General features: G+C 28.0%; 1 long non-coding RNA gene across 1 annotated transcript; it reads right to left on the bottom strand.

Annotated features, from left to right (window-relative positions):
* Positions 1-5,017: 5,017 nt before the first annotated feature.
* Positions 5,018-5,633, bottom strand: LOC113788208 (uncharacterized). Its single transcript, XR_003474706.2, has 2 exons — positions 5,346-5,633; positions 5,018-5,161 (listed from the first exon to the last, which is right to left on the bottom strand). It is a non-coding gene; the product is annotated as an uncharacterized lncRNA (long non-coding RNA).
* Between the last annotated feature and the right edge of the window lie 3,796 nt (positions 5,634-9,429).

Below are 9,429 nucleotides of genomic sequence, written 5' to 3'. Positions count from 1 at the left end.
CCTAGAGGGTTTAAGGTTCAAAAGGTTTTGGATTAAAAAATTGGGTTCGGAGAGAAGGTTTTTAATGAAAACAATGATTTTGAAAGAAAAAAAAAACAAGAGAGGATAGAGGTTTAAATAATCATTTACGATTGATCAAAAACATAGATTTTAATGAAAGTGAACAAATAAAAAATTTCAAAAATAAGAACACATGCGATAAGAACTAGGACATACACGAATCCAAACATAAGGGATAACTTAGACACACAAAATGAAAGATAGGAAAACATAAGCACATAACACAAAAGCATATAAGGTACGAAAAATAAGTGCACATTAAATAATAAAATAAAGTACAAGGTACCCGAAGATGGCAAACAAGGGTAATATGGCAAATATGTTATTTCACTTATTTTACCAAAGTTGGTTGGACTTTTCTATCAAATGATCTTCTAACCAGAAGCAGAGTTGTCTTGGTTGTGATGTTTGTTCTTGTAGTCAGAGGATAGCCAAAGTGGCTCATTATAGGTTTTGGCATGACCGTGAGTTTTACCGGATGCTGAGATAATTAGACTCATTTGTTGGATTACCTTTTCTAGTGGTAATATTAGATGATGGACTTCCATAAGAGAGTTTTGGTCGTTTACATGTAGTTAAGGTTTCTTTGAGGATAATTCGGCTTCATAATTATTTCAAATATACCATCGTTGTTCTAACAAGGATCTTCCATTTGTTGCCTTTTAACGATACAAAAAGATGATGAGTGAGAGGTTGCATTGCTCAAAACTTCTTCTAAAGGGTTACCCGCATATTTGAACATATACCCTAGATCGTTGAAGTTTTTAGAAAACTGATCCCTAAATGGTTAGAGTCATTGTTGAAATGCACCATAATGTTTCCATTACTTTGCACTAACAATTTTTTGTAGTCAGCAATACTTATTTCTCTAAGAGGAAGAAAAAAAGTATTAGTACGTAGACTTTTCTCACTTATTAACTCACTATGCCTTATAGAAGCATATCAGTTTTGTCCAGTTTTTCATTGAAGAGTTTCAAAAAGACACAACCAAAAGATAAAATATAATGGAAGGAATTTATTTCAGAACATATAAAAGCATATCTTAAAAGAGGAAATACACATTTTAATCTGTTGTTCAAAAGAAAGTTGATCACACGATGAAATATCTTTCATATAGATATGACTTTGAGATGATTAATTTGTTTCAAGAGACAATAAAAATCCTTATTCATGTCTATTCTTCTCTTTGGTCATTCATTTGTTTCAATATAGGGATTTTTTTTTACTGCTAAAAATATAATTGAAGAATGATTTGCATAAAAGCAACTTTAACGAGAAAACCACTTCCCTAAAGTAGAGAAAATACGCTTTTAAGAAAAACTTTGGAAATGAGATGAAATTGACATTTGAGAAGTAGATATTTTGCAAGAGCGCTTTATCTATTTTTCATATAACAATTATAGTCCTTGCAAGCATACCTTTTCAATACAGGATTTGAAAGAGGTAAACAAATTTAAAAATGTTTATTCAAAAGCATACACAATGCCAGACCATTTCCCTAGTAATTCCAGCATAGAATGATCTTTGCTCTTACATGGTAAAGTTCTAAATCAAGAGATCGAACTCTGATACCAATTGAAGGAGCTGGAAAATACAATAAATGGGAGTTTGAATTGTGTTTGCCGCTTCTGAAAGCTACTTAGATTTCCTCACAAAAACTATTATTTATCAAAACATTCCACTTACTTATATAAAACAGGTTTAGACAAAGTAAGGTTGAATAATAAATATATAAATAAGATGCGAGAAATAGAATAAGATAAAGGAGAGACATATATTTTTACACTAGTTCACAAAAAATTGTTCCTATATCTAGTTCTCCATTTACAAAGAGATTTTGCTTCAGTATAGTCGTAACTTAATCCACTATTTCCATAAATAGCATAAAAATATTCTTTACTCTTCCTTTTCAGCCTTTTAGTATTTTTCTCTAGCCTTTCCAAGTTGTCTTCAGCAAATCTTTCCTCAACTTTCTGGCATCTTACCGTTGAGATTCATGAGAGTCGTGGTACCTTTTCACATACCTCTTAGGGTGAGAAGGTTGTTGCCACTATCAAGCTGATTTAAATCAGTTCTCGTTTGTGTCTGATTTGTCACAAAGTTTATTTTTAGGATTCTAACTCTCATTGAGAGAATGTTACATATCAAGTCTTATATCAATACAAATGTGAGAGAACACTTTTACTGATTTACATAAATTCTAATTACTCTCTATTGATGCGTTCCTGCATTTTTCAAATTTTCTTCTTAACACATAGATTTCTCTCTCATAGTTCTGATGGTCTGAGTATGTTTTTCTTAAATAGGAAAATAATGTTTGTTGAGAATATTACCGTTGTAAATCTTCAATCACCATTTAAGGCAGATCAGTCTTTAATATTTATCCATATATAACTTCATGATCAATTTTATGTATCTTTATTATGAGGTCAGCAAAATAGAGGATAATATGATTAGATCTTGTCTTAAAGACTTTCAAACAAGTAGTAGATTCAAGATGTTGATTAGAGGATGCACAATTGCTTTGTCTTCTTTGGAACATTGAATTTCATCATAGTGTTGACTTCTTTTAGATCGTTGATTTCCTTTAGAGCATACGACATAAGTTAGAGTCAGACGATCAAAAGTCTGAAGTGATGATGTGATTACTAGTGGCAGACAATCACTTGCTTGACAAGCTTGTTAGAGGCAATTGTTTACCTGCTTTATCAATCGTATCAGAGGCAGATGAGCAGAGCATAGGTGCATTTATTAGAGACTATTGAAACAGAGTATATAATGTATTTCAAGAGTCATTAAAACTAGAATATTGCTTGTGTTATAATGTATTTCAAGAGTCATTAGAACTAGAATATTTTGTAGAACGTAATTGCAACTAATTCATATATTTAGTATTAAAAATTCATAGTGATTATCATCCTACAAACAAATTAGTCATGCTCTTCTATTGTGTTGTAAATCTAAATTTATTTTCAAAATATTTTTAAAAAAATATAAAAATGATTTTGTCATTTGGTATTTATTTCATTTTAATTTTGTCAAAGAAATGACAAATCTAAATTCCAATATTTTGAGTATGAAACTTCTATACAACATGACTTGAGAATTTTTACAAACAACTCATATGTATGTAGAAAATTAAAACAAATCAGAATGGTTGATTACTCCATTTTAGTTTTATATGTAGAAAATTATATATTGATTATACTTTAATTTGCAACTCATGACACATTAATAGTTATACATAATATTAGATACTTAATAATAATAATAATAATAATAATAATAATAATAATAATAATAATAATAATAATATAAGAATTTTCCAACTATATCTACTTCTTTGAAAATAATTGCGTTGCAAGCCACTAATCGTAGAGATTGTTTGAAGAAGTAGAATAATATACGTCAAAACAATTTTCTCTCGAAGAAACAATAATAACACTCATATAAAGCTAAATATATATTATTGTTGGGTAGTTCTATTCTATAAATTAGATTGATAAAATTGAAAATATATTATTGATATAAATCTAAAAATATATTGTTGTTAGATACTTCTCTTTTATAAATTGGATTCATAAAATTGAATATATATTATTGATATAACTACTATATCAATAATTATAAAAATTAGATTTGAACTCTGTTTACAATATCAAATTTGTATCATTTAGTTGACATTTGATGGTCTATGAACATAAAATATTAACCATGATTTAAAAGATAAATTATATAATTGATTATATTATTGATATAAATCTAAAAATATATTGTTGTTAGATACTTATCTTTTATAAATTGGATTCATAAAATTGAATATATATTATTGATATAACTACTGTATCAATAATTATAAAAATTAGATTTGAACTCTGTTTACAATATCAAATTTGTATCATTTAGTTGACATTTGATGGTCTATGGACATAAAATATTAACCATGATTTAAAAGATAAATTATATAATTGATAATCCTAAACTCTATTTGTATTAAAGTATATAAGTTATGTAGGAATTTTTAAAATTTTAATATTTTTTACTACACATATTAATTTTTTTTCAAAATAATGCTCATGATAAATATATGCATTGATAACTAATAAGAGAAACAAAAACATACTTTTTTATTAGATTGACTAATTATTATTTGTTATGGTAAATATTTAAAAGTATTTAAAATATTGTGTATCAATATTTTAAATACTTTTAATTTGGTTTATACCATATTAATGTGGAATTAACGTGAAAGATGTTGGATAAACGTTATGAAATAATAATGTAGAATTAATTTAGAAAATTTTTAGTAGACGTTATGAAATAATATTTAAATAGGAGATAGTATAAGATAGTGAATGGAGTATAGAATTTGTGAAAAAGCTATAATTTGTGAATAGAGGAAACTCTCTATGAAGATGTACACATCAGCTTTTTGGCTGAGGTGGGAAATATTTGCCTATGTGGAAGAAATATCGTAATGTGGCAGCGGAGTCTGTTTTAAATACATATAATAGAATTAACGTGAAAGATGTTGGATAAACGTTATGAAATAATAACATAGAATTAATTTAGAAAAATTTGAGTAGACGTTATGAAATAATATTTAAATAGGAGATAGTATAAGATAGTGAATGAAGTATAGAATTTATGAAAAAAGTTATAATTTGTGAATAGAGGAAACTCTCTATGAAGATGTACACATCAGCTTTTTGGCTGAGGTGGGAAATATTTGCTTATGTGGAAGAAATATCGTAATGTGGCAGCGGAGTCTGTTTTAAATATATATAATAGATATGTTTTTGTTATTTTAAAGCATCTACCAGAGGAATTGTAGCTAAAACTCATTTTACTAACACATTATATAAAAGTTTCTAACTCATGTTTTAAGCTTACCAAATTTTAAGTGTTATTATTAGTCAATTATTATTCAAATGACTTCAGCCACACATAGCAAGTCTTAAGATGAATTGCGGAAAATACGATTTTTACGTCAATTTGACTTATTTTACACTTATGAATTCTAATTCACTCTCACATCATACATTAATTGACACTTCCATAAAATATGTGAATCACCAAGAGTTCCATATCAACGCCAGCCCTACAACACACAATAAACGTGTCTGAATGTGTTCGAAATCAACGAACGATTCATAGGATCACCAAAAGACGATTGGCAAATCATGCATAACATAAAATTAAAGTTACATAATTAATTAAAAATTTAGGAATAAGAATGAAGTTAAAACAATGCCAAATCAATAGTTAGATAAATTCTCACCGACCTGCCAAAGCACTGACAAGATCTGACGTCAACTATATCGAAATGCACAAATGAGTAGAACTTCTTGAAAGTTTTGACTAAGAGGCATTCAAAAACGATATCCATTTTTTCTAATAATGAATACGGAGGCCGAAAAAGGAAAATACAATCCGTCCAAATAAGAAAATGTGATTGTTTCTTAAAATAGAATACGAGTAGAGCTTCTTGAAAGTTTCAACGAGAAAAATCTAAAAAACGATGTCCATTTTTTTCAATGAATGAACACGGAGGCCAAAAAAGGAAAATTCATTCTGTCCATTTTTAAAAAAATAATTATATTATAAAAGAGAATATCCATACCAAAACTATATTATATTATTTTTACCCAAGGACAAGAAAATTTGCTTGATTGGAGAAACGTTTTTTGGTATACTTTTTTATTCCCAAATTAAGTTTAAGTCCCCATCTTTTTTTTTTCTTTCTGTTTTTTTAATAAAAAAATTAAGTTTATATTATTTTCTGAATTAAAAAAATTAAATTTGAACGGCCCTATCTAAATAAGTGTTGCGTTTCAAATTGTAATTTCTATATCAATAATTACATGTCCTTTTGAAGTTGCTTTTGCCAAAAGGTTTGCCTTAATTTAATTTGAAATTTGACTCTTGGCCCAAAAAAAAGGACTTCTTCTTTCCATTTATATAGAGAATACAACATTATTATTTAGCAACATTGCATTGTAATCCTCCAAGAAGTGGCATGGCTTACACAAATTCATATATGTTTCTTGGTTTGGGACTTTTTATTATTTTATCTTCTCAAGTTCTAGCTCAAGATCCTACACTTCCTCCACCTCCTCCTCCCCCTCCTCCTCCTCCTCCACCTCCTCCTCCTACAATTATTTGTGAGTCATGCTAGCCTATAATGTATTTTTCTACGTCAAATGCACATGTTTAAAAAAATATGATTTGATACATGCATAAATATTTTTACATAAGCACACATTCTAATTAAATTTATTAAAATGCTATAAATATAATTCTTAAGTCCTAGTTCAACTGGTAAATGCCAATATTGTTAGGTTGGACGTCTTGTGTAAGTTAATTATGGTGGAATTTACCATCTTTTGTTTAAGATAAATAAAAATTAAATTAATATAAAACTAGGACCCTCAAATTAAACTTATTAAAATGATATTAATATTAAACTCATAACTTTATGATTATTTGGTTTCAATATGATTTTAGTTCCTAAAATTATACTATTTTTTATTTTAACCCTTCTATGGTTTTTTATTTGGATTAAGTCCTTGCAAATATAAAAAAATATCGTTTTAAATTCTTATGTTAGTTTAAGGTATCACATGGTGCGATTCTATAGGGTCACATTTGATCTCAAGGACTAAATATAACATTTTTTAAATTTGCAGAGATTAAAATCAAACAAAAACACATACAATGACTAAAATAAAAAAATTATATATATGCAGGAACCCTAATCATATTGATTTAAGGTTTATATATTAATTTCTATTTCACTTTTATATTTCTTGACATAATGCATTCTCCATTAGTTATTTTAAACCCAATGGCAACCCCAATGGCAACCGTGGATAGTTATGCTGGTCTGATGCATGAAGTGACACTGCTAGAAGCTGAAGCTGATCGGATGACTTTCCGTGCAAATTTGATAAAGAAGAATGTTGCTAAATCTATTCATCAAAGCCGTAAATTTCTAAATCACATATTTGATGAAGAAGATAAAGTTTCCAAAAGTAACGAGGAAGATAAAGTTTCCTTAACTGATAAGGAAGATAAAGTTTTCAAAAATGACAATGAAGAAAAAATTTCAAATAATGAAGAGAAAAACAAAGTTTTCAAAAATGAGGCAGAAGAGAAGATTTTAAAATATAACACAATTAATACAACATCATGGGTTTCAAAATGGTATTGCAATCCAACATGTTATCACCAAATTCCAAAACATAACACTTAACATTTATAACACAATTAATACAACATCATGGGTTTCAAAATGGTATTGCAATCCAACATGTTATCACCAAATTCCAAAACATAACACTTAACATTTATAACACAATTAATACAACATCATGGGTTTCAAAATGGTATTGCAATCCAACATGTTATCACCAAATTCCAAAACATAACACTTAACATTTATAACACAATTAATACAACATCATGGGTTTCAAAATGGTATTGCAATCCAACATGTTATCACCAAATTCCAAAACATAACACTTAACATTTATAACACAATTAATACAACATCATGGGTTTCAAAATGGTATTGCAATCCAACATGTTATCACCAAATTCCAAAACATAACACTTAACATTTATAACACAATTAATACAACATCATGGGTTTCAAAATGGTATTGCAATCCAACATGTTATCACCAAATTCCAAAACATAACACTTAACATTTATAACACAATTAATACAACATCATGGGTTTCAAAATGGTATTGCAATCCAACATGTTATCACCAAATTCCAAAACATAACACTTAACATTTATAACACAATTAATACAACATCATGGGTTTCAAAATGGTATTGCAATCCAACATGTTATCACCAAATTCCAAAACATAACACTTAACATTTATAACACAATTAATACAACATCATGGGTTTCAAAATGGTATTGCAATCCAACATGTTATCACCAAATTCCAAAACATAACACTTAACATTTATAACACAATTAATACAACATCATGGGTTTCAAAATGGTATTGCAATCCAACATGTTATCACCAAATTCCAAAACATAACACTTAACATTTATAACACAATTAATACAACATCATGGGTTTCAAAATGGTATTGCAATCCAACATGTTATCACCAAATTCCAAAACATAACACTTAACATTTATAACACAATTAATACAACATCATGGGTTTCAAAATGGTATTGCAATCCAACATGTTATCACCAAATTCCAAAACATAACACTTAACATTTATAACACAATTAATACAACATCATGGGTTTCAAAATGGTATTGCAATCCAACATGTTATCACCAAATTCCAAAACATAACACTTAACATTTATAACACAATTAATACAACATCATGGGTTTCAAAATGGTATTGCAATCCAACATGTTATCACCAAATTCCAAAACATAACACTTAACATTTATAACACAATTAATACAACATCATGGGTTTCAAAATGGTATTGCAATCCAACATGTTATCACCAAATTCCAAAACATAACACTTAACATTTATAACACAATTAATACAACATCATGGGTTTCAAAATGGTATTGCAATCCAACATGTTATCACCAAATTCCAAAACATAACACTTAACATTTATAACACAATTAATACAACATCATGGGTTTCAAAATGGTATTGCAATCCAACATGTTATCACCAAATTCCAAAACATAACACTTAACATTTATAACACAATTAATACAACATCATGGGTTTCAAAATGGTATTGCAATCCAACATGTTATCACCAAATTCCAAAACATAACACTTAACATTTATAACACAATTAATACAACATCATGGGTTTCAAAATGGTATTGCAATCCAACATGTTATCACCAAATTCCAAAACATAACACTTAACATTTATAACACAATTAATACAACATCATGGGTTTCAAAATGGTATTGCAATCCAACATGTTATCACCAAATTCCAAAACATAACACTTAACATTTATAACACAATTAATACAACATCATGGGTTTCAAAATGGTATTGCAATCCAACATGTTATCACCAAATTCCAAAACATAACACTTAACATTTATAACACAATTAATACAACATCATGGGTTTCAAAATGGTATTGCAATCCAACATGTTATCACCAAATTCCAAAACATAACACTTAACATTTATAACACAATTAATACAACATCATGGGTTTCAAAATGGTATTGCAATCCAACATGTTATCACCAAATTCCAAAACATAACACTTAACATTTATAACACAATTAATACAACATCATGGGTTTCAAAATGGTATTGCAATCCAACATGTTATCACCAAATTCCAAAACATAACACTTAACATTTATAACACAATTAATAC

This window comes from Cicer arietinum, chromosome 5 (genome assembly GCF_000331145.2).
Source record: "Cicer arietinum cultivar CDC Frontier isolate Library 1 chromosome 5, Cicar.CDCFrontier_v2.0, whole genome shotgun sequence".
NCBI classification, from domain to species: Eukaryota; Viridiplantae; Streptophyta; class Magnoliopsida; order Fabales; family Fabaceae; genus Cicer; species Cicer arietinum.
The sequence above is the reverse complement of the archived record's forward strand: the minus strand, read 5'-3'. Positions and strand labels throughout refer to the sequence as shown.